At 38.8% G+C, this 27,086-nt stretch overlaps 1 long non-coding RNA gene across 1 annotated transcript in view; it reads right to left on the reverse strand.

Annotated features, from left to right (window-relative positions):
* Positions 1-211: 211 nt before the first annotated feature.
* Positions 212-27,086, reverse strand: part of LOC125690298 (uncharacterized) — a 62,543-nt gene continuing 35,668 nt past the window's right edge. Inside the window, exons 2-3 of the long non-coding RNA XR_007375593.1 lie at positions 19,763-19,858; positions 212-258 (exon numbers count right to left, since the gene is read on the reverse strand). This is a non-coding gene — a long non-coding RNA (uncharacterized LOC125690298). The remainder of the gene's footprint in view (positions 259-19,762; positions 19,859-27,086) is intronic.

The following is a 27,086-nucleotide window of genomic DNA, read 5'->3' on the forward strand; positions in this document are numbered from 1 at the left end:
TTTTTAAAGATTAAAGACCTCTGAGAAACTTGACTGGTTTTTCTCTTTCATTCAGTCAGTTAATCAAAATATTAGTTCTCCATGTAGTTCTAATCTTCTATGATACTTTCAGGATAGCATGATAATTTCTGATAAATGGAAAAACAAACAAACAAAAAACAACAACAACAAAAAACCCTTGTGATGCCACTGTTCACTGTTTTCTCCTTACCTTGATGATATCATTGATTCCATGTTGTTACTCCAGCTACACTGCCACTGTGACAAGAAGCACAAATTTATTTGTTTGCTGGATTTACTAACTCAGTTTTCCAAGGAAGCCTATATATTTCTTTTTCTTCAGAGTTAGAATAGGTCCCCACTGGGGCAAACATAGACATTTGTAAGTAGTATAAGTTACTAAACCGAACCATAACGTAATTGAAAAACTCAAACTCTCTTTTATCTTACTTTTTTTTATTAGATTTTCTTGGAAATGTTTTTGCTAAAATGTGTACAGCAGTCTATCTCATCAGAAATGTGGAATAATGTTTTCATAAAGGAACACTGCAGCCTAATGCAGTCGCTCTTTTGTTATATTGTCAAAATGTTCAGACTTCTATGCTGTTATCAAACATGAAATCAGCACAAAAAGTCATTTCTCTGTGTGATGGATTACTGCTGAGATGCCAGTTAAATTTGGATTTCTAGCAAGTGAAGAAATTGTTTTGTATGCATTTTTCACATAAGCATTCTGTTTTTCTGTAAGTAATTATCTTAGAATGATGCATGTACAAGCAGCAGCCCATAATCTGCATGCAGCCTGGCACAGCTTGCACTGTGGCTGACCCTGCCGTGTTCTATCATGACAGCAACTCCTCCCACCAAGCATCCTGGCCAGGGGAGAGCACCTATCGCTTCCCAATGACTAAATACCAATGCAATGTTGACCCTATCTGAGACGAAACCAGGGCACAGGTTGCAGTGCAATATTAACTCAAGTTACGGCAAGTAGGTTTATGGATTTTGATACGTTGGCTAAACACAGTCCTGTGAACAGAAAAAATATGTAACCATGCTTTCTGTTTTGGTCAAGGAATTTGAGAACACGTTTCAAGATTGAAAAAAATAAATCATAATCTTTTCGTCTATTTGCAATTCCATTTTCAGTCAACATAAATACACAACCTGAACATTTTCATCTAGAATGTACTGAGTTGCAGTCAGGCATTCAGCTTAAAGGAAAGTCTCATCATCATGTCTCTTTACCAGATTTTTGTAAGACCTCTTACCAGAGAAGAACATGCCCTGCTTCACAGTCATGCCTTATTCGCCTCATCGCTTTTGGCAGTACGCACGTTTGCGAGCAACTCTTTTCAACGATGAAGTACAGAAAAATTTAATCTCTGACAAACACCTTGAGAGCTCACTAAGAATTGCAACCACTGCCACCAAACCAGTCTGGTGTGTTAGTTTCAAAAAGTAAGGTCGTATATCCCACTACTTCTATGGTTTTGTTGCTTTTTTTTTCTTATCTTTTAATAAAATATATTAAAAATTAAAATGTTTTGTTATGTATATACATTAACTGTATTATATATTTCATGAGAGCTGTTCCTAAAGAAATGTCTCCTGTTTCATGATGTTGGCCCATGATGTCAGAGGTGGCTGTTGGTGGTATGGCAGTAGAGTTGGAACCTTCCTGCCAATATTCAGTTACATTTGTTGCTGTGTGACAGATGGCAGCAGAGGGGCTGTCTGACAGAATGGCCCAAGACAATTCCTCTTCACTCAACGTGGCCCAGGAAAGCTAAAGGTTTGGACAACCACGTGTTAGATGTAATTGCTACTTTTTACATTTGCTTCTCCTCACTGTTTTTTATGATATCATTCTGTTAAGTTTTCGACACAGTGTATGCTAGAGTGGCATAATAATGCTTCTTTTCTTTCAAGACCAGTTTCAGGTTGTGTCTTACTGAAGTAGAAATTTGTTTTGACCTCATGGGAGAATTGTGCCTTTAATTTAAACCCAAGTGGAAACCACTATCACAATGTAGCCTCACATTAAGCTAAAAGATAGTGCTGTTCATTGAAATCTTTATAAACTTCTCTACCAATAAATACTGAAGAGAAAATAAGGCAAAATAAAGAGAATAAAGCTCTGTAGGTTTCCACAGATGTTGCACTGTAAAATTGCACTGTTCATTCTTTCTCCAATTCAGTGCAATTCAGTTCTACCATAGCACACTAACAGTGATAATACTACAAAAGTGTTGTGATGTTTAAGATTGATACAGCAATTTACAGATTCAATGTAAAGAATGGTAGAAGGAGGGAAAAGGGACAAAGGGAAAAAGGGAGGAGAGAGAACAGGGGAAAGAGAGGGAAAAAAATGAAGACAAAAAGAAGGGAAAGGGTAGGGATAAGAAAGGGGAAAGAGAGGAAGCGTGGAAATTGAAAGAAGAAAGAGGAAGGGGAGGGAAGAGAAGGCAAGGCAAGGAAGGCAAGGAGAAAAAAAGTAGAGTAGGAAGGAGGAGAGAGAGAGAAAGAAAGATGTTCAATACAACAAAGAAAGTAAAAGCTTTCCTCTGGAGTCTTTTAATCCAAAGATCTTCTGGAAAAAGGCCATCATTTTTATTATCCCCTACCTTACAATGGGTAAATGCAAGTATAAGGTGGTAAAAATAAGTAGCCAAAGCCAAACTTCAGAGTAGCAGCAGAGATGAAAATGGAATCTAGGGGGCACAGTTCTCTCTCCATTAAGTCTCATGGTCTTGGGCCTATTAAAGAAATTGCAATATGTTGTCATTATAGGTAATGGGTACATTAGTACCCACCCAGCTAGAGGGCCTTGCTGCTCAAGCTCTGTGGATAACAAGTGTGAGTGAGCACAACCTCTATGCTTTCTGAGTCACATGAAAGCACCGCTGCCAGTGGAAATGGGGACTGTGAGCTACTGGGATGGTTCCCAAATGAGACTCAAGAGAATTAGGCTTCTACTGAATGCTGCGTGTGAACATCTATGTATTCTTCTGTTTTCATTTGAGTTGTCTTTCTAAGTTTGCAATGGAATTGGAATCTTCAACCTGGGGAAGCAATACTATTTCAATAAAGGAAAGAGTTCATGTTGATTCAAAAGTAAAAATGAAAAAAAGGCCAAGCTAATTTAAATTCTTACTTTTTCAAAGCTCATTGGAGTTGGTATTTTGTTGTTGCTGTTTTCATATGTTTGATTTCTACAAAGTTAACATCAGATTTTTTTCTGTGGCTATGTTAAAACTGAGAATCCTGACTGAAAGCCTTGAAATAAACACTCGCTAGAGAAGTGACAGTTGCTTAATGTCCATATGTCATGTTTAGCATCATATGCCACATCCACAATAAACAACACCAAACTTCATTTATTTTAGTATCTTCAGGTTCTTTCCATTCTTTCATAGCAATTGTTCTTGGTGTCAGAGGGAGTTTTGTGTGTACCCAACTATGAACTGTTGGGTTTTGCTTCTAGGAAATAACCATTTAAGACTGTAGTGTTCTAAACTCTATTTTGACTGTTAGAGGTGCCATTAACACCAAGTCATCGTAGGTCAAGAGGTGCTGACTTTTAGTGTCTGACCCTACTGGAGCTTAGGCATAAGCAGCCACTCCTAAGGGGTATTAGAGAAATTTGGCTTCTTCCCACAAGACCTGCCATTGGCTTTATCCAGCTCCCCTCCATTAATCCAAGAGATAGTCCCATTCTGAAAAACCCTTAACCTCCCGGAAGAGCCTTAGTTTCAGACTCCTGGGAGTTGACCTAAGATTTCTGTTAACTCTGCAGCAAATTTATCAGTTGCAAAGTTTGTGTCTTCGCTCCATGCAATATTTATTTCTGTTCCTTCCACAGAACATTAACTAATAGACAGCAACAGATAATATATTGGAGTATATATTTAGTCCCAGCGTGTCTTTCTCTAGAGAAATGTACTGCTTTTTTTTTTTTTTAATCCTTAAACAGATCTTAACACATAACTTGGTTGTTAAACAAGCCAATAATTTTCCTTTAGAAACACTAGTTAACCTTATAGAGAGAACAAACTGATAAACAGCAAAATTTTCCTTTTCAGTTAAATCCTAGATGCTAGATTTCCAGCCATAATTATACTTCATTCTTATTAGAAGGAGTCTGAGTATGTCAACATTCTTATTGATGTTTTCTGCTGAATACTTTGTTATAACCTGAACATAATTAAATGTAAGTAGACTGGTATTTCATCACAGCTCAAGGGTATGAGACTAACACATTCTTTCTCCTGTTATCTTTCTGGTTCTTTTTCTTCTTACATGAAAAGAATGCAAAGTATCACATTTCTTTAGGGCTGCAAAGTCTTACAACCTCTCTGCAGGAAACTGCAGTGTTTGAACAATGGTGGAAGGGAAGGATTAAATGTTTAATGTATGCATTTATATTTTATTTTTCTTTGCATAAAGATTCATTTTGTTTATTAATTTTCGATTTTTTCCAGTTGCTCCAACTACATAATATAAATTATTTTTGTTGCTATTATTACAATTTTTATACTGATCACAGAAGTCTAGTTTGACATTCAGCAGTTCTCTTATCTGGAGCATTAATCAAAATATAAAAAGGATTTTATTGTTTCATGCTTGTCTTGGGTCTGTTAGGAATTGAGTTAATTCTCTTCCTATGGTGCTGTTTTGGATTTGTGACCAAAAGATTATAATTAACACACCAATATTTTAGCTGTTGCTGAGCAGTGCTTGCACAGCATAGAGGCTTTCTCTTTTTTTCACTCTACTCCCTGTAGCAAGTAGGCTGGGGGTAGGCAAGTGGTTGTGAGTGGACACAGCCAGGGCATTTGGCCTGAACAGCATAAAAGGATGTCCCATGATGTTCTGACCAGCAATAAGAGCTCAGGAAAAGAAGAAAGAGAATTGTTTGGGATTATGCCTTCCACTAAGAGGAATTTCTCCATAAAGTCTGTTTAATCTAACAGTAAGTTGATACAAAAAGTCTGTAAGCTGCTAAATGCAGAGTCTGACACATAGTGTGATGATATCTGTCATCAGACTGCTTGTAAACACATTTTTATATATCAAAAAACTAGAATTTGTAGATATATGTTTGCTACATTTATTGCAGGTATGGATAGACCAGTTGTGATGTCGTATCAGGATCACTTCAGTTTCTTCTCAAAACACCAAAATAATAATAAGATACATACACTTCAGTGTGCATCACATAATGCATAATAGCCATATCTGAAGACAAAATTGTGCAGCCTAATCAGTGACACTCTATAAATGTCCATAGCTAGGCATGTATTCTCCAGTTGTTTCCAAGAAACCTAAGTTTGACCACCTCAGTCTCAGCCCGAGGTGGGACTCCCACTGTATACATGAAATCCATCAACTCTGTATTCAGAGCAGCAGCTACCAAGTGACTTCTTTAGTGGATGTTGCCAGGTCCTACTCAGTGAGGAAACCCATGTTGTGCTGCCTATAAGCATTGCAGAGGACATTTTTCTCCAGATTTACCTTTCCTGAGAACCTCAAAAACTCATCAGAGTGTGCTTTTATAGGCCCTCAGTATCTCTGATAGAAAATTGATCTGCCTTCTCTTGACTATACTCAGGATCCACAGCAAAAAAGCATTGCCCTGAGCAATTGGCTGCCTGAGGAGATGGTTTCCTAAACCAACCTGTTGTCCTCAAATTGAAATTAATTGTCTCAGATTCATTTACTCAGGCCTGCAATGTCTTCATTTGGAATAAAATGTAATGTAATCAGCACTGCACAACAAACTCCCTCCAAGTTAATGTGCTGTGGCAAATCATGTTGCTCATTAACAGATGCATCTCTTTCATATACAGACATCGAGTTCTGCAGTGTTTAGTGCACAGTGCTATTGTGCAATTGCCACCACTATGCATGCAAGATCTAAGTGTCTCCCAGGAACACTCGATCCTTCTCAACTCTTATCTTTCTGATTTTCATCCTCTCCTCTTTGGGGAGGAGTTGCTCCTGTATAGGTTTCTGCCTTGTTTGCCTCCTCATGGCAGCTTCTACACAGAAATCCTTTATCTTCTTACATATCCATAGGACTCCTTGCCTTCCTGCTACCATAATCTGCCACCATATAGTTGTGGACTGTTGTTTGTCCTTTCCTTCCTTTCCAGCAATGTCCTCAGGACAGTAAGCTACCAGAGGCATTCAGCTTCCCATTTCACTGCTTATGCTGCTTTTTGATGAATTATGAGAAACTGCACTGACCACAGAGTAGCCTATTGACATTGCCTTCTTGAAGAAATATTGTCTCTGGATCTTGAATCCCTGCAAATTGAAGCTGTGATGGTGAACTGGTAGTAGCTGAAGTACCAATTTTGTGTCACAATTTGCAAGTTGTGTTACAAGGCTATGGGAAAGAATGACTGATGCTGTTAGGTCAAAGAAAATGTATGTCAAAGAACTAATCGAGGGTCACTACCATCATTTATGGACTGTGCAAGGAGAAGAGAGGGGGGTTGAATGGACCATTCTGAATTCATCACATCCTTTTGTCAATACCTGTCCCAGAGGAGTAAAGGGACTCATAATCCTCCTTGCAGCCACCTCATTTATTATTTCTTGATAGGCCATTTCTTCACTGATTTTAAATTCTTGGCTGTTGCAGTATTCCTGATTCCCCCTCAAGGACAACTCTGCTAGAAATATTGTCTCATATGGTCATCCTTAAACTGAGCAGATTAACTGGAAAAGTTCTGGCTCCCTACACAACCTTCTCTTTCTGCCCAAGGAGTAGTGTTCTTTCCTTGCCCTTTTCATCTGTTCCTTATTGTTCTTCTTGTCCTTTTCCTTGGCACAGATGTAGCTGTAGTTTCCAAACCCGCATCTCACATGGCAGCACAAACGTTTATAAGCTGTCAAAAAGACAGTGTTCTACATCAAAAGAGAAAGGCATAAAGAAGCTTCCCTTTATACCTTTCCTCATTACTTGTCAATACAGACTTATTGTCTGAAACCTGCTGATCTGTCTCTTTTGTTGTCATTATCAACAGCCACAAGTCACACTTCACTATTCTGTCCTCTTGTCAGCAGTTAATTCTTGTCTAAACTCAATCACATGTTAAAAGCCCATCCTTTAGAAGACTATCTGGCCTGCCTCTTGTGTCTGTAACATTTCCTGTTAGCTGTGGTTTATCCTTTCTCTGCTTTGTTGCTATCTTTTCGCGATGCAGCAATGAAAATAGCTCTATATGTTCCTGTTCCAAATGTTGTCTTTCTAGAAGATTAGCCAGTCCTTCATATTGCTACTAGCTCTGAACGTGTGATGGAAATCCCTCCACCAACAGACTGTTCTGGAAAAAATGTGCCATTGCTTTACTCTGCTCAGTTCCATACATCAGTTGAATACTTGTCATTTTGCCTGCCTTTTGCACACATAATCCACTACTCATCCTTCAGAAACAACCCTGGAAGAAAGTCCTGCAGTATCAATCTTCCCTCAGCTAATGAAATTTATATGGAAAAAATCTAGATGTTTTTTAGTTTCATGGGACCTTCTCATGCCTCATGACACCCAAGCCAGTAGGGAAAAAAGCAAAATGAAAAATCCCAAACAAAAAAATCTCACATAGTCCATGAGTGCTTCCACACCATCTGATGGAGTGTTCTCTTGTGGCCTGCTACCCACATCCCTTGTCCCATCTGGTCATCTTTGCTGTCCTCTCAGATAAATGGGGCTTTATGCTGAACATCTCCTTGTCAAACACTGGAACTGTAGCAAATGGAGCCTGTGCCTGGAGAGCATCTCTGTACCAATGCACCTGGGCTGCCACTGTGATGCCTGACAAGTGCTGGGTGAGAATCTGTACCCTCCAGTTAGCTGGATCATGGACCAAAAATGAATCAAACACCATGCTGCAAATGTAGCAGTCAGCTGGGGCTACTCTTCAGACATCCCATGTAGAGCTCAGTTGCATGTGTGTAATTGCATCTGATAGCCAGATGTGGCATAGTCAATTGTTATGCTTGTATAAATCATGGGTGAAACCTTATAGGAAACAAAAGCTTCTGACAAAAGAGATACTTACCAGTGATTTTCAGAAGTATTTTGGTTTTGATCAGGTAGGAAGAGTGTTATACGAGTTAGCTGATAACAGTTTGCTAAACCTGAAGCCAAAGTGTTGCCTATGTTTTGCCAAATAAAAGCCATGGTTTTCAAAGAGGCAAGAGTGATTAATAGTCAAAGGAAGATCCAAAGTGAAGCATCACTTTTCACCTAAGAGGTTAAGGTTCAAAATTTTGTAGCAATAGCAACTTGATTTTGAATGCATTCTTAAAATGCATTTTGATGGAACTTAGTATAAAGGGCAACATTCTTCCCTGAGTAAAAATCCTCTTCCATTTCAAGTCTGGGTCCTCAGCCAAGAGGGTCTGAATTTTTAACAGTCTCTCAGCTGCATTGTAATGTGTGAGAAGAAACTTTAAAGGCAACATAAATAATGACCAAAGATCATGCATCTTCTCTGCATGCATCTTCCACTTCCTTTTTTGCTTGACTTCACAAAATTCTGCAACCACCTATTTAAAATTTCAGACAAACATTTTTCATTCCTTTTACTGCTTGTTGGATTGATTTAAGGATGCTTTTGTGGTAAATAACCACACTTAATTCCACACTTAATTCCATAAGTGCAGCTATTTTTGGAACCAGTTTCCTGGAATATTCTTGCAATACCCAAATCCCAACACATTTTTGCTTCCTGGAGCCTGTACAATAGAGGTATAAGTGGAAGAAGAATTTTCTGGTGCAAGTGAGGGAAGCGGAAGAATAGGGGTGAGATTGCTTAACCTAAGAATTCTGCCAATTTGAGTGTGAGAATATTGCCTAACGCTGAATAAAAGGATTTTTTAAACGTCAACTCTCATAAAATGAAAGGCATGCAGCACTATGAGAAGCAGTGGGAAAATGATCTGTTATAAATATTTGAACTCTTGCAGAGGTTTTTTTTTTTCTCCTTTGTCCTCCCTGAAATAGCTAAAACTAACATCTCTATTGAGCTTAAAGAACCAGGCCAGTCAACTATTGAACACAGAGCATTTGTCGCCTAGAAGAATGAATAATTAATGTAGCCTCACTAATCTGATATCAAAGGGAAAGAGATGTAATAGTAAATATGTCTATGCAAAAGGGGAAAAAAAAACAAAAAACCAACAACGGTAACATTCAATCGTGTGTGAATACGTGCTTCATACATATGAACCTGAGCTGAGGTACAAACTGAAATACTTATTGAAAATAGGCTGACTGAGAAACCAGAATAATTTTTTTTCTTTTTTTTTCTTTTTTTTTTTTTTTTTCCTGAGAAAAAAGAGAGATGAAGGCAGAAAAGATTTCTGAGCCTGTTCAAAAGAAAGCAGAGAAAGTATTTCCAAGCTGAAGATTTTGGACTTAAAAGATAAAATCACTGCTGCTATGCTTGGCTATTCTCTATCTTTCATTACATAGGTAATGAAAGATTCAGGCTTGCTGTATTTATTTAACTTCTACAGTATATCCTGCCGCTGAGTATAACTGAGGCAAACCCAGAGGTAGAAATCCATTTAATTTTCTATTCACTATTGGTATATTTCTTTTAATGGTTCTTTCTCAACTGGAAGATATGTATAAAAGGAATGTATATATATGTACATTTATACACGTAAGTATACATACATGTGTCTCCCTATATATATAGTTGGAAGATATTCCTATCATTTTTACCAGTCGGAAGTTGGTTATATTTTTGAAGATAGGTACTGTAAACTAAATGTTCAAAAATGCACCAGAGCCAGTGAAATCCACAGAGATAGTGTGGAAAAAAAACAGGGTGAAGGGGGAAAGAGCCACTGGTTTGAGCACAAGAACATTTCTGGAGATTAGAAAAGTCCCCAGAAGCTGCAGTGAATTTTATGCATGTTTCTGTTTTGGGAACAACTGAAAAAAATGTACTAGCAATCAGAGAGAAGTGTGGAAAAGACAGGGAACTGAAAGCATAGAAGAAAAAATGCTATAGTGGATCGTATGAACTTTTTTTATCTTATTGTTTGTATTTCAAAGTTTTTTTCTATATAAGAAAGTTACACCAATTTATTTAGAATGCACTTTCAAATAAATAGCTCAGGCATTCAACTGAGCTCTCTTTTTTAATTTATTTTTTTTAAATTCAGTTTATTTTCAAAATACCAAGTAAGAAACTCATCATCAGAGATTGAATTAGTTGAGTGAAATTGGTTTAAAACTTGGTTTAAAGTAAATTGGGATTTTTTTGGTTATAAACAAGGCTCTAAACGCATGCGCTGTGCACAGTAAAGACAAATCCGATACAAGAACAACAAAGTACTTCACAGTGAAGAGGTTGCAACTGGGGAATCATTTTTCACAGAAGTACCTCAGAAAAGAAGCAAGAATTAAGGAAGGTTGACTGATGGAAAACAAACAAACAGGAAATTCCACATACACAGCATGAAATCAGACAAATTGTGGATGCCCCCTCCCTGGAAGCATGCAAGGCCAGGCTGGATGGGGGTTTTGAGCAACCTGGTCTAGTGGGAGGTATCTCTGCCTATAGCAGGGGGTTGGAACTAGATGATCCTAAAGGTCCCTTCCAACCCAAACTATTCTGTGATTCTATGAATCTGTAATAGAAGGCAGTCTGAAGGACAGAAAGGGCCATTCAACAAGTAGCATTAAAGAAAGCGATGATCATCAATACACATAAATATATGACCTACAGCTTGATAAAGAAAGCCAATGACCAATTCAGAGAACAAGTTTAACATGGAAAAGATGAAGAAAGATTAAGACGTTGTTGTGTTTGATGTACTAAAGCAGTAAGAAAGGCTGCTAAGTTGCCATCTTATGGGCAAAGAAGAGCATACATAGAGATATGCTCCTTCCTTCTCTGCTCAGCATGTAATAGAAATGCTATCTGGATTTAGAAAAATCCATGTTACTTCCTGCTGCGAGGTGAAAGACTCATTGATAATCTGTTGTGGGAAAAGGAAATGCAACTTCTTGGTCAATAAGAATGTCTTGATCTTCAGGCTTATGTTCTCCAGAAGACATACATCTTTGTAAAAGTGTAGTAATCAATAGAAGGCAGTCTGGGTAGGTAGATTAGGAAAAACAAAAAGTTCAGAGCTTGAGAAGAAACAATGGGCAAATCTTGCAATAATTTCCTGAAAAATATTCTGATTTTTCAACAGTCTGTATGTACTAATGGTGGTAATCATGAGAGAAATATGAAAGAATGAAGCATATATGTCTTCCGTGACAGAGAATGGCAGTGAAGCAGCTCAGATAATAAATGTAAGCTAGGAGAGGAAAGAGGCATAGCTGAGAAATAAGAGAATCCATGGACTAAAAATACATAGTGGTAGTAGTAGGAGACCATTACATGGCTGACTGCAGGCTAATTGCATTTGTTCAGTCATTGTGAAAATGGATACAGATGGAATGCACAAATTTGGAAATATCCTACTGTTAAAGAGAAAATAAAGCAAATGTTATGTGATGAGCCATTGCCTAAGATGCTGGTGCTGGGGAGAGCTGAGAGAATCATATGTCTGAAATATTATTTCCTGTTTTAGCAGCTCTTTCAATTCTTTTTACCAATTTTTTTTTTTTTTTTTTTCCTGACAAAATGAGAAGTAGAATAATGAAAGAGGGAGACAGATGTTAGCCAGTCAGGTAGGTTTTCTTAGTCTGCCACTGAATGAAATATCGTAGCACTTCCTTGCTTGAAGCAGAGCTTAGTTTTGTGAAAACCTGCTACGATGACTTGCAGAGCTTCTGTGGCTCAACAGGTATTCTGTATTTTCTTCGCTGCTGTGGAATTTCACATGCTTTTTCAAATGCCTTACAAGGCACAGTCTGTATTTTACAAACTTCCTAAGCACAAACAGCTGGGGAAACAGCTAATATCCAAGTTAACAATTCTTCAGAGGTCGAAATGCATTCCAGAATAAAAGAGAGAAAACAAAATTGAAAAATAAAAGCCCAGACCAGTCTTTTGTATCTGGCTTTCATACACTGAAAATACACATAGTGGAAACTGGGAGTCAGATCTGTTACTTCGGATTGCTTTGGTTTCATGATTCCTGGAAAATTGTATATGGTCCCAGCAAATCTTGTTCTGGTCACAGGGGAAGCATAAAGCAAAGAAACTGTCTCTAGCCACATAAACAACACGAATCCTACTTCATTCTCAGAGTAGCAGAGGTAGCTGATGTGTGCCAGAGAGATTTTTGAGATTTTCTTGCCTGTTTGTGTCCATCATGTCCCATGGTTCATATTTACCAGTCAGAGGCATTGGTCAGCCCATTGGCCAGATGGTGGGCATGTCATCACCTGCATCTAAAGGATACATGTTCCCCCTCATTAGCAAAATGGTAAGATGTGCTTGGTGGTGTGCTCTTCTGGCCAGGGTAACTGTGATAGTTGGTGCCCTGTTACAGAGCTATTTCACTTTCCCTCTCAGCTTCCCAGGTAAATTGGCTTTACGGAAAGCCTGTCTGCATTTACTCATATCTCAGAAACGTATGGATGTAAAACTAGTAAATATTTGCAAAATGCTTCAATACCTCTGGATAAAAGCAGAATGGAGAAGCAAAAGAAATTCCATGGATAGATGTAAGTCTGGAGATTAAAACACTACTGTGCGGTCAGCAACACTGAGGCATTTGATATTTCTTCAAACTGTCAGTTTCTCTAATAAAGAGTCAGAAGATCCCTGAGCTCTTGTAATTTAACACAAATTTTCATTCATTTTGTCTATATTGCTACTAACGTATGCAAATCAAATTAATTAGATAAGCCTAGGGAACTCTCTATTACAGCAGGAAGAGTCTGTAAGAAAGGACCTTAGGACCTTTGAAGAAAATTCTAGAAGACAAGAACCACAGGGAGGATTAAAATTATACAGCAGAAGCTCAGAAAATTGAAGTGTCAGGAAAAATGAAGAGCTTAGAAAGAAAGGAACAATAGGGAAGGGGAGACAGAGCCAGTGATAATAGTTTCAATATCATTTAGGAGAAGGAAGGGGTCAGGTAGAGCAATGTGCACTGAAGAATTATGTTTGACGTTCACAAGTCAGAAGGTAAAGCTCCCTTGCTTGCTCCCACTAATCCACTTTTCTCAGGTTTAACTGACAGCAACAGGGGAGAGTCTAAAAGTACTCCTACAAGTACATCACTAAGCAAGCTTGGGGAATGTTACTATTCATTCTGTGAAAGACAGATGCTAAATATTTAAATAAATTTAAATGCAGCTCTTCCGTTGTAAGTCAGAGAAAATCCATAAGTGCATCAGAGGTGCACAAGGATTTTGGTAGGAAGCTTTCCAAAGAAAGGACCTGAAAAGCAATTACCCATCAGAGCCTCCAATAGACTGATGAGAGATAGCTGAAGCAGGCTGACTGCCTCACAGCGTCACTGCAGGGGTGACTCATCTAGATGAGTGAGAGCTTCCTGGTACTCTGGCTGGAAAGAGGAGGCTGTTTTGTCTAAGAGGGCAGAACAAGAACATGGTACAGAGGTGTTGCTCAAGTTAACACTACAATCCTACCCATTTTTCTAAAATCTTCGCCAGGATTTACGCTTTTATGTGAATCTCACAGTTTTTCACTTTACCACATATAGTTGACTGTAAATTTTATTGTGTCTCTGTGGCCATGAAACAACGTGGATTTGTGTTGGTCAGCTGTGTCCAGTTTAACAGTTGGCTGTCCTCTTTTGCCTGGCTTAATTTACCCTTTTCTTTTCCCATCCATGCACAGCTCAGTGTCACCTGATGCTTACTGGACTAAGATTGCTTGTTCCCCTCAGAGAAGGCTGCAGCACCTGTACTAGTGGCCAGGTCTGAGTGAGGAAGCCCACAGGCTAGTTAGAGGGCTCATATAATAGGAAGGTCACAAGCCCCTCTGAAAATGATTGACAATAGCTGCCTTTCTGTGCAAAATCTCTCATCATGCCTCAGACATTGCATTTACTTAGGTCAGGCATGTCCAACCCACAGGCTGCATGTGGCCTGGTTCAGCCTGTCCTGCTGCCGCCCTCTGCCTCATGTCCTCCATGGCAGTGGCTCTGCTCTGCAGAACAGCCTGGCCTGGCTGTCACCATGCATCCAGTGCTCAGCAGTAACAACACATTGCTGTGATACTGCCTCTGAGCTGAAACCAGGGCATGAGGTGCAGTGCAATGCTGACTCAAGTGATGGCAAATAATTGTGTGCAATTTGATATACTGAGTAAACGCTGTTCTATGAGCAACAAAACAATATGCAGGCATGTTTTCCATCTTGATACAAAAAACTGAGAATAGATTTCAAAACCGCTGAAAAAAAACATCAGTTTTTAGATACACTTCTGATTCTATTCTCATGTTTTAGACATTTTCATACATTTCATATATTTCAGTTGACATAAATTATCTGTCAAGTTTCAAATGGAATGCAGAGTTGCAAGCAGGTATTCAACTCAAAGAAAAATCTGATCATGTCTCTTTACCAGGCTTTTATAATACCTCTGCTTACTAAAGAAAAATAGCCCTTGCTTCACAATCACACCTTATTCATGTCATTGCTTTCTGCCAGTGCACACAGTAGATTCAGATATATCTGTGTTTTGTTGATATACAGAATCATAGGATCATTTGGGTTGGAAAAGATCTCTAAGGTGTCCAAGTTCAAATGTTATCCGAGCACTTACAAGTGTACCACTAAATCATGTCCTGAAGTGCCACATCTACACACCTTTTAAGTACTTCCAGGGAGCAGCCGTATGCACATGGCAGCACCAGCTCTGCCCCCCAGAGCAGCACTTCCTGCCCCGTCCAGGAGTGGAGCAGCTGTGGCTGCAGCCCTGGGCACTAGGCCCTGCTGCCTCCTACCCTGGCTCCTTACGGGGCTGCTCCCACTCCCCAGGGCTCACCTGTGCCCCTGTGAGGGAGCACACTGGATGTGCCGGGGTTCAGAGCTGTGAAGATGCTGGACGGCACAGAGCTGAGTGTGAGGGTTCTCTATGGAGAGGTGGCTGCCACCTGTGGATCCTGTGGATGGCAGAGAGCTTCTGGTGCAGGGAAGGCAGCACAGGGTTGAGGATGCTGCGTTGCTCCCTGAACAGTGCCGCCTACTCCTGTGGCAGGAGGCCGCCCAACCTCACCCTCATCTCCAGCCCCACAGCTGTCTGCTCAGGTGGAGGGGATGGAGCACATGCTGCAGTGCAATTGGGATGGGTAGCAAAGTCATGATGGAAGTTGGTGGGTCTTTTATAAGACCTCTTTTACCAGAGAATGTTAGCTCTCACTTGTCATACTTTGTTCATGTAATTGCTTTTGGCAGTACATACATTTGTGAACCACTATTTTCAAGGATGAAGCACAGGAAGAGTAAAATTAGATCAACAGTATCTGACAAACACCTTGAGAGCTCATGAGGAATTGCAACCACTTTCCCCTGATGCATTAGTTTCAAAAAACATTCAAATATCCAGCTAGTTTTATGTCTTTGTTGCCAGGTGTTTTAAGTATTCTAAGACAAAAAGTAGGTCTTGTTACTCATATATATTATATTATGTATTTTAAATGTGGCATAAGACAATTCCTCTTTACTCTATGTGGCCCAGGCAAGCCAAAATGTTGGACACCCATGATTTAGGGTGTCTTTACCTAAATATTTCCTTGTCTTGCTTAATCACCCCTTAGTAACTAACATTTACAGTACTTCAGGGACTCCTCTATCTTCAGAGAGCATTTGAAGAAACATTGACCATCTGCATTTTTAACTTAGCTTGAGTCTTACAGTACTTAATTAAGTATCCAATTAACTTAAATTGTGAAAATTTAAATGAGCCTATTGCTCTTGAATTACTTTGCTAAATAGTTATTATCTAGCAAAGTAGTTGGTTAGTTAATACATTTTACTTCAGGAAGTTCCTAATAGTAATTAGCTTACCTGATTCCAGCCTGCACTAAATACTCCGTCTTGGTCCTCAGATCTTGCCAATTTTTTTTTTTTCTGTCATGACATTTCCTGCTATATATATATGCCCTGGTATTTGGATCTTATATGTAGTGAATAGAGCAGAAGCTTCCAGTTGCACTACTCAGATTTTGATGGCACTAATCCCTAGGTGATACAAATAGTATGTCTTTCACTGACTAAAAAAAGAATTTCAAGGATAACAGGCTTTAGGAGGAGGTCGTGAAAGCAGTATTCACGCAATTTTGGTGAGACATGCTCTTCATAGTTTATTGGAAATTAACGAATGAGAATTAGAGCAGAATAGAAGTGGAGTACAAGTTTGATAAGAAGGAATAGTAGCTAGGTGGATGACATATGCATATAGGAGTCTCGTCTCTGAGTATGGTATCTGAGATGGCCTTAAGCAAGTCACTTAAGAATAATTCTCCAAAGAGAATTAGGTTTGCATCATAATGCTAGATGTCAGAGCTATTTAGATTGAGGTACTCAGTTACATGAGTGGGAGCTTTCACTACGAAATGGAAATCAAACATCCCTCTTCCTCCTGTGCTTGAGGAAGATTCAAATGCACAAAAGAGGTTTTCTAGGAGAATATTCTCAACTTTGAACAGTTGGTTATCGCAGTAGAAAGGAACAGGAGAGACCATTCCTTCTGGACCGTGTCTCTTAGCAGAACTGCTGAAGTACACTTACCATAAGGATCCATATTATATTCAGAGAGAAATGTCTGACTACTCAGGCACAATAACTATGTTTCTACCAATAGCCTAAACAAGACAAAGGAGTATTCTGTGCACTGAACTTTGTAGACCCAAGTGAACCCACTAGATAACAACTTGCTCCTCCATGGAGTGCTTCTGTGGCTCCAAGATGTAAATATGTTTCTGGGTCTGAAACAATGAAAGAGCCTTAATAGAGCCCTGTCATTGCTGTATGTCTTGTATACAGCAATGAAATAAAGCAAAATAGAAGGTGTATGTTGCATACGTTAGGATATGGCATGACAGCGTATAAAAACTTTTGAGATTACATGGTTGCCTGCAGTATCATTGAAGGAGAGTGCTGGCCAAATGAGTTTGATATGGTTGTGTCCATATTGCCTCTGGTTCACCTGTCTCAGAGACTGCTGGTGGGTATGGGGCAAATTCATGCTTCAGAGCATGGTAACTATAAGGCAGTAAGAATAGAAAAAGGCAGCCATTGAGTGACTGAATATGTTTCTGGATCCTATTCAAGTGTGTGAGCATTCCTAAAAAAGAATCAGTCCATGTATAAGAGCAAAATTTTAGAGGCTTTTAAGCATTTAGAATTAGATGCTTAAATTGATTTTCAGCCTTTCTATGCTTCAGTTCGTCAGCATGGAAAATAATCCTTTACTCTGGGCTATGGGGATGAATAACATAACATTTTTTTTTTAGGATTAAAATAAAAGAATAATGAAGGCCAAACAAGGACTTTGAGTAATTTAACCATGAAAACAGTAATGCAGTGTTATCCTTCATTTATAGACTATCTGAGCTCTGTCAACTATAGCTAACTGTAATCTTGCAAACTGACTACGATACCCTGTTGAAATTTTCCTGGTTCCTCTGACGTGACTGTCGATAAGGGTAGCAAAAGATATTGCATGTGGCTATAGTTGCTCTACTTCCTCTTATCTGAAATTCCCATATAATTTAACAAAGTTTTCCAAGGATAACACTTAGCCTCAGAGGTACGCAGAGGTCTGACTCTCTGTGTCACACCGTAAGTTAAGTGACAACAATATGAAATGGAATCTCTATCAGACTCCTGAAAAAAGGGAGCCTCATTGCATGTGGTAGCCTATTCTGAGGCTGGGCCAAAACCCATTCTATTTTATACTGGATAGCAATCTGTCTGATGCCAGGACATAGTATTATAACTGCAACAGCGTACGTGGATCACAATAATGAATGTATGTTATATTGCCCATTTCAGATGTGGACTTTCAAGATATTTGAAGTCTACCTTAAGATTTTTTCAACTGGAAAGGGCTGTGTGTTGAACATAAAATACTGAAGTAAGGATATTACATGTAGGTACAGTATCGCTAGAAGCAAAATTCTGCCACAGAAACAAGAGACTTTTAATAGCATGCATGTTCTATATTTTGTAAACAGTGAAAAAATGTTTATAAACATATTTGGTAAAGTTATCATCAGTACACAAATGAAGTGATACAAGACTGCTTTGTTTTCTATCATTGTATGTAGTATCACATACGCACTTCAACTTTCTGTTTGGAGTCTGCCTGGTGATAAACCCAACAATTCTCTGTTAATTATTGCAAGACCTGTCCCTTATAGGTTGGTAAATCTGATTCCTGTGATGTATGGACATTATTTTCAATGTTTTCAATGAAAAATGTGAGATGTTCCTCTAAGGATCCTGACACTAGTAGTTCAGATAAAGATCTGCTTAAATAAACACTGGGGATTTTTAATATTTTAAGATTATGATAGTTCAAATGGTACAATACGACAGCATTAGATTGTATGTCATCTTTCAATGAGAAGATTGAAAACTGTGCCTTTACGGAATAATTAGAATTTATTATTTTATTCAAAATCTGACTTGGACACAACCCTCAACAGCCTATTCTAGCTGACCCTGTTCTGAGCAGAGGATTTGGACTAGACAATGTTGAGAGGTCCTTTCCAGCCTCAATGATGCTCTGATTCTGTGATCTGGTTTATCGCAGAGTCCAAGGTAAGTTTTTCCATTTTCCAGGCACACTGCAAGGGATGATGAAAGCTGTGTAGTGATTAAACACTGCAATAGTAGCATGAGAAACTATCTATAGAGTCTAACTTTAAAAATGTAGTTTTTTTCCTGTATTATAGTGAGACATAAAAGGCTAGTGATGACCGCCTTCATGCCTAAATACATTGCTCACTGAACTCTATATCTAAGCTGGTGCATTTTAAGGTGTTTTAAGTACAGTCATTTGCTATTGAGTGCTGGAGATATAGTTCAAGCTGTCTAGGCACGTTTATGAACTGTATCAGGAACTTAAAATGACATGAAGTCAATGCAGTGAATTCTATAGAGTTTTTCATCTATGTTCTCTGTCGTGTTTTAGCAAAAATTTCATAAACTGCACAGCTAAGATTCAATTTTAGTCAAAAAAGATTTTGTTTTTTTTTTAAGAGGAAACTGACTTTTGAGTATAGAATAGAAATATTACACAAGTTGAAATAAATGCCTAATGTTACTTTACATTGTGTTTCTGTTTCCTTATCATGGTATATTTGCATCATTTCCACGTAGGGTACGTTGGAGACAAAGAGGTTGAGGAAAGACCCCACTGCTCTCCACAACTACCTGAAAAGAGGTTGCAGTGAGGAGGGTGTTGGTCACTTTTCTCAGGTGACATGTGATAGGACTTGAGGAAACAGCCTCAAGTTGTGCCAGAGGAGGTTAGATCAGGTGCTGGGAAGAATTTCCTCACAGAAGGGATGGTTTACGATAGGGATGGGCTGCCCCAGCAAGTGGTGGAGTTGCTATTCCTGGAGGTATTTAAGAAATGTGTGGATGTGGTGCGTAGGGACATGGTTTAGTGGTGGGCTTTGTAGTGAGGTGGATGGTTGGACTTGATGGTCTTAAAGGTCTTTTCCAATGTAAATGATTCCATGATTTTATGATTTCCGTAATGCCACAGCAGGTTCCCATTGCAATGAAGTTTTTATCTACCACATTAATGAATGGTTTAATAATACAGTAAGATAAACTACTCACATAAAGAGCTTCAATGATGGATATCAGAACAGTTTCTACAATGGCTTTGTTTTCATGTAGGCAAATGCGTTTCCTCAGGCATCTGTGGGATTACTACTAATAAAAAGAATGAACATCATTAAATTGGTATCATCATTTGCCTATGCTTTTATTGTCCTTTTATTATGTTTTACTAGATGCTTTTGAAACATGAATCGTAAAACACTCTTTGCCACATTTATCAGCAGAGTTGAACAACCTACGCTCATTGCAGTGTTGCCCAGTGTGTATCCCTCATAGCATGTATTTAGATATATCTAACCCACACACACAGAGGTTAGAAGGTTACCACTGTATCTATTAGACTGATAAAGTAAATAAAAGATGTTATAAAAAATGCAAGCACTGTTCTGTATTTAAGAGAATGTTATCAGCCCATTTTTCCTCTTAGAGTGGATGCATTTTGAACTCGAGGTGGAATAAAGGTTCTACCAGACCATTTAGACTATTATGTTCCAAACCCTTCTTCTTAGTATTCTGCAAAAATACACTCAGAAAAGTTATGTGTATTTCTTTTTCTGTTCATGTCCACAGAAGAAAGACAGGTAGGGGAAAGTTCTAAAGAAAGTATCCATATTAAAGCAGCTGCAGTAGAACAGATTCAAGGACAATACAGATTTCTTTGCAGTACTGAAACTCCTTGGAGTAATAAAAGAGCAGCTTATGATGATAGTTTCCCATTGTAGTGCTATACTAGTCCTTAAAATGATGTAAAAATAGTTTTAATTAGCAATCAATACCTGCAAAACATTTACCCTCTCATTTGCTTGCTGAAGGAGGAAAAAAAATCATAAATTGTATTTACAGAAATAAATTTATATTATATATGCATCATGTAAAACCTGTGTAATGTACTTGATAACCAATCTTTCCTCCTTGCATGGAGCTCTCATTTATGTAAGCATAGTAAACCGTGATCTAAGCTATTTTTTCACTCTCTTATTACTGTGGTTTTGCTATGTAGGAACCAAAAACTTTAAGATTATAATGAAATATATGAGTATTTTAGTTCAAGTCTGAAATTCTGCCTCAGGCAGTGGCCAGCACTTAGTGTATTAAAAGAGGGCAGCAAAAAAATCCCAGATAAAATCTATAATTCATCTATCCCATTGTGTAGAACTAAACACCTAGGGGACAATTTCATCTTGCCCCTTAAAAAAGGTAATTATTAGATTTGGAGAAAGAGGCATGAATGCCCATGTTTCTAATGTTTACATCCTAATTTAATCCAAAATGATTTTCTTGAAACCTACTGCTAGTAAGAGAAATATCCAGTATAATGCAAGTATGTGATGTATATGTGTAAATATGTATCTATTCAGGTACATCAAGTAAAATAGAAACAGAATACAATATAATTTTAGTAACACATAAAAGATTTTGTTCTGAGAAGTATTCCACATTGCTGGTTTCTTAATGAAAATAATATTTAAAGGTCAATTGCAAATTGTTTTTAAAGTATTCCTTTCCTGGTGTCTTGTTTGCTTGTTTGTTTGCCTTGGTAGCTGTGCTCTAAAGCTTTGACAAGTTTCCAAGGGAACTAATGGCTACAAATGTGGCCGAAAACTGAAACGATCTTATTTACTAATGCTACCGCTAAATCTAATTGGCAAAATGTCCTTCCTTAAATCTTTATATCCTTAAAAAGTAATTCTTAGTTCTTCACTTCTTTAAGGAACACATAAAGAGTCGTTTCCCCCCAGTTTGCATTACACGTGCACTTCTAGTTGTGAGCAAAAGTTGGAAATGTTTCAGTCTTGACAGGTCAGAGCCTCTCAAAACCTACTCATGCATAAGCCCTGTTAGCACCCATTAGGCAGGTACTTCTCCACCTATTTTGCCAGAGGGCCTCTGTCAGCAGGCACTGCCTAAGTGCATTTAATGGCTGGCTCTGCTCAAACTGCAGCAGTGGCTGGCATCCTCGACTTCCACTCGCTTTTGCTCACGCACCTCTACAGTTCATGCACTGGCTCACACACAGAATTTAAGTCCCAGCTTTTCCTAAGAGACTGCATCACCTATTTGCAGGGGCTGATTTTTAAAATACAGCTTTGGCAAGACACGCATGGGATGGTTTGCTCCTTCTCTGCATATGAAACGTCTCAAAAATGTCCTCCGATTTATTGAATAAATCGAGAACTTCATCCTGGAAAAATAGCAAACTTTGTACAGAGTTTATGATTTTCTGCATACAGTATTTCATGTAGTCAGAAGCCTTCTGTCCTCAGTGCAGGTTCCCTGAAAGTGAGTATTATTCTCACTTCATTGCAGGTGCTATTTTTCCAGGGAAGGTCATTTTCCCTGACTTCTCAAGCCTGCAGCTCCTGACTAAAAATAACAGCAGGTATCCCAGGTATCTGTACCCCAGCTGGGTCAGCCATCTCTACAAGGCAACAAATGAAGCACAAATCTGCAGAGCAAATCCTCATGTGTTCTCCAGGAAAGGTTCGGAAGGGAAGATAGGAGGGTCCTGCCAAGCGGGAGGAAGCAGCAAGGCCCTAAAAGAGGATGACTGGGAGAAACAGTGTATTATCGAAAGTCACTGGAGGACAGAGGAAGGAGGTCAGCTGATGGCAGACAAAGACAAACCACTGCTGTCCTAGGAGGTCATCAGATGAGCTGAGCTGGTGGTGAGTTCATGATGAGCACACGGAAGCAATTCCTCATGCACCCTGCACCTAACTTGCCCAAAGACTTTCCGTCAGAGGCTGCACCCGCTTGTGTGAGTTGAGGGTTAACTGGGCAATTCTCAAGGGAAGAAAATTAATTAATTGAAGCTATTAGCTAATCAAGATTCCATATCTGTCTGAGATGGTCTCTGAATCATAAACTGGCATGTTGGGAGAGTGGGAAAATATAAAACATTGTCACACTCAAAATCCTGTCATATGTATACATACAAAGCCAGACATTTCTGGTAGCCCAGTTAATGTTTTAGCAGTCTATTTGTAAAAATTATACAGGAAATGTAAGAAAAAAAATTAATTACACAGTTAAAATTGTTATTCTAGAGTGCTTATTGATTTCTACCCTTTCCTCACCGATGATGTGCTCACCCTTCTGATCTCCGTCTGGAAAATAAAATCAAGCCTTGAGCCTTCCTCAAAACAAACTGGGGGGAATCAGATTGACTTAGCAGCATCCCAAGGTCTTATCTGGCAGCAGTACAATGTCTGCAATGGGGGAGTCCCTCTTCCTTAGGGTCTGCTTCTAAACTGAAGCCAGCACCAGCAGGTCCCTCTACCCAAAAATCTGTGGCTGCCACCAGATATCTCCTGCTGCTACCAAGGCAGAGCCCAGCAGCTATGCCATCAGCTCCCTGTTGTGTCTCTAGCTTTCTGCTGGTTGCAACAAAACCTTTATTTACTGGGCTGCAGTATGCTTGCTCTGTTCTTAACTCATCTCAGGGATTCTACTGAAATGACAGAGAAATGACAGAGCAATGACCATGGCTATGGTGGTCCTGCCTCAGCCATTGGCACAGAACACAAAGGCTGTTTGTAAGTACATCAGAAGAGGGATAGGGTCCACAAGAAGGGGAATGGCCAGCAGGAACATGGAGGTGATTGTCCCTCTCTACTCTGCCCTTGTGAGGCACCATCTGGAGCACTGAGTCCACACCTGGGGCCCACAACAGAAGAAAGACAGAGGGTCCAGAAGAGAGCCACAAAGATGCTCAGAGGGCTGGAGCACCTCCCCTACGAAGATAGGTAGCTGGACAAACCCAGGAGCTTGAAAAGAAGGCTGCAGGGTGATCTCACTGCAGCTTTTCAGTACCTAAAGGGAGCCTATAAACAGGAGGGGGGTCAACTCTTTGAAATGGTAGATAATAGCAGGACAAGGGGAAATTATTTTAAGTTGAGGGAAGGGAGATTTAGGTTGGATGTTAGAGTGAAGCTCTTTACCAAGAGAGTGGTGAGGTGCTGAAACAGGCTGCCCAGAGAGGTTGTGGATGCCCCATCCCTGAAGGTATTCAAGCCCAGGTTGGATGGGGCCTGGGCAGCCTGGTCTAGTATTAAATGTGGAGGTTGGTGACCCTGCCTGTGGCACAGGGGTTGAAGCTTGACGATCCTCAAGGTCTCTTCCAACCCAAGCCATTCTATGATTTCTTCTTTCCTAGGTTTTACCAGTTTTTCTTGGCTTTGGTCAGTGTCACAATTAAGAAACAGATTCTTGGATTTCTGGTTCAACCTTGTACAGATGTTCTTATTTTCTAGTGGTAAGGCTCCTTCTTCCATTTAGGGTTGTTTAGCTGAGAGAAGGGCTTGTGAAGGGTGAATTAGACTTCCAAAATTTGCAGTCAATCTTTCTGTTTTTCCATCCTAGTTTACAGGTATTCCACCACCTTCAGTCATTCTTGAGTCTATTCTGATCATTTCAAAAACGTAATTTGTAAAAAAATGATTTTGTTGCCTTAGAATTACTACAAAATATATGTTGAGCTCCTTTTCAGATAGAGAAGTTCAAGCACGCCTGTATTTACACAAAGTCTCGAGAATGCTCTGTCTCAGGCTAGAAATGTGGGATTCACATCATATCTTTACTCAAGTTTCATCACATGCTTAAGCAAATTCTCAATGAAGTCAATGGTGTAAAAGCTTTGGACTTCGCACCAGTTGCAATAAAAATATTAGGTAATATATAACCCTCCAGGACTTTCACAGTGCTTTTGAAAAAGATGAATCTTTCTCCATTACACTAAGGTTGCAGAAATATGTTCTGTCCAACAGAGAACCATATATCAGAAGAAGACTACAGCCTGCTAAGCCAAGGTACACAATTTCATTGATAAAACTTTCAGAAGACAATTTTGATCGTGCAAGAACTGACAAAAATCAAAGAAGAAAGAGAAAGGAGGTCAGACTCCTTCAGTGTGCAGGGTAAGTCCCCAGATTATGCTGAAAGATGCTCCTGCCAGACTGCATTCAGTATTGGTAACACTCCAACTTTAGTGTCTTTTGTCTTTTTCTCTCTACTTGATCAACACAGTCTGTCAAAACTCCCAGGTGTGTAGAGGTCTATGGCCATGTGTATACAGTTGCTACAGAACGGCTTCCAGGCTTCTGAGCCATTAGAAGGCTGATTCTGCTTTGATAATGAGCTTTACTCTTTGTATTTAGCTACCTCTACACTAACTTCCTTCAAAATAAAATCTAAATTAAAAGTGAGAAAAAGGAAAAACTACACTTCTCAGTTATTCCTGGACTGTTTGGCTAGAGCTATGCTGTCGGATCCAGATCAATAACCACACCTGACAACCTCCAGTAAGGTTTTATGCTCAAATAAGGGGAAATAAAAGTTAAGATGAAAATGAATTTATTTTCAGCATGGTCATTTTCCTGCTATTACTTTACATAGATGTGTCACAGCAAGAGTCTGCACACAAGACACTGCAGAGTACTAACCAGGCTACAGAATGCTTATTTATAGAAAGCTGAAATATTTCAGAAACCTCACTTAACTGCAGTACCCCTTTCATCTAGTATAAATGGGCTCTCATTTTAAATGCAAGAGCTAGCCTCTACTATACATTTAGGTGATCTTACCAGTTTTTACAGCTTTTTTTTTTTTTTTTAAATAGCACACACATCTTTCCATTTCAGCACAGAGCATGGGGGCATGAGAAAAAGGGGGCAGAGAACCACCTTAGTGATTGAAATTGTACCCTATATTTACTGGTGCTGAGAGCAGTTCAGCAGTTAATTTCCTTAGCAGTAAAACTCCTTGCTCTGTCAAGATAATTTCCTGCATTGTAAAGGATATAGACAAATTAAAATACAATTTCCAAAGGTCTTTATATTTCTCCTTACAGCTAATATGTAAAATTTGCACAATGGCAATTGTATAGGAATGCTACAATTACTACTACTATTCCAAATGCTGTAGTTGTTGACAATTGGCAATAGTAACAAATGTCTCCCATCAGGTTAGTTTTGCATTGAAGGGAGTGTTAAGGTCAAGGAGATGTTTGATGAATCTCTGCAGGATCAACATATTTCTTAAAGTCCAAAATGGCAAACACATGCATTTAACTATTTGCAGGTAGCTAAGCATTTTTCTTTATATTTTATTGAAAAACCATTTTCTTGTATTTTTTTTTTGTTTCTATAAACATTAATATCCACAATCCATTACTCACTTCCAGTGCATCTGAGTATGACTTTTTTTAAGAGAAAGTCCATAACATGTGAAATTTCCTGTGCTGCCTTTGACATGCCACCTGTACCAAGTGCTCTGCTATATAACCAAGAAAATAAGTTCTCACTTTATGAAATGGTCAAGAATTCTTTCTTCAAAAGCTATTTATAAAAGTATTTATTTTGCAATCGCATGAAGGCACTCATGATAGAATGGGGGTCTACGTTATGAGAAGCCTTATGAATCACATGTACCTCTTATATCCTAAAAAATATATACAGCCCAGGGCTTCAGCCACACTGGGATTTACCTTCTACTTTGGCAGGGCACTAGTATCAAGCATACAGATGAGTGCTTGAAGGACAGGACCAAGCTAAGGTAAGAGCCAAAAACAAACGTAAAAATCAATGGAGACATGATGAAGACTGGCAGAACAAAAATGTAAGCATGTGATGACAGAGAACATCTGTGAGAAGCAAGATGGCTGGCTTTTAATTTCAACTTAATTGAAAAATACCAATCATAACCTCTGGGAAACATTAAAACCAGCACAAATAAAAAGTTATTAATGAAAGGGATATTTCTGCTGTAAGTTTTTCAAAAGTTGCTACAAGCACTTGACATTCCACTAAATAATTCATATTTTTATTTTGCAGGGTCTTGACAGATTCAGGAGGCAAATCACAACTGTGCTGCAGTTTCACCCACTACAGAGTAAAACAGATGACACTGCAGATCCCCAAGCCAAAAGACATCCAATTCAATAAATACTGCATGCTGATGTAGTCCAACTTGGACATGGATATATATAAACAAGATCCTGGCTTTCTATCATAAAACAAATAAATCTCAGAATGCTTCCAGCAAGAGAAGTTTGTGTTGATAATGTCTCACTTTGCCTTATGCATGTTAAAGGAAAATGAATTCAAACTGGAAGAGATGCTGAAAAGATCTTTTAGAATTATAAGAAAAAGAGGTTATCATCAAGAAGACTATTAAAAGAACCTCATTAGAGATAAGAGTATGAAAATTATCTAAGAACATCAACATGCAGGATTTAATAGCAAAAAAGAAATACTTAAAATATCAAACAAGTAGGAGAGATGTTCACTGGAGCACGCAACGAGGACTCAAAAGACTCAGCTTG

The sequence above is a fragment of the Lagopus muta genome, chromosome 3, assembly GCF_023343835.1.
Source record: "Lagopus muta isolate bLagMut1 chromosome 3, bLagMut1 primary, whole genome shotgun sequence".
In the NCBI taxonomy this organism is placed as follows: domain Eukaryota; kingdom Metazoa; phylum Chordata; class Aves; order Galliformes; family Phasianidae; genus Lagopus; species Lagopus muta.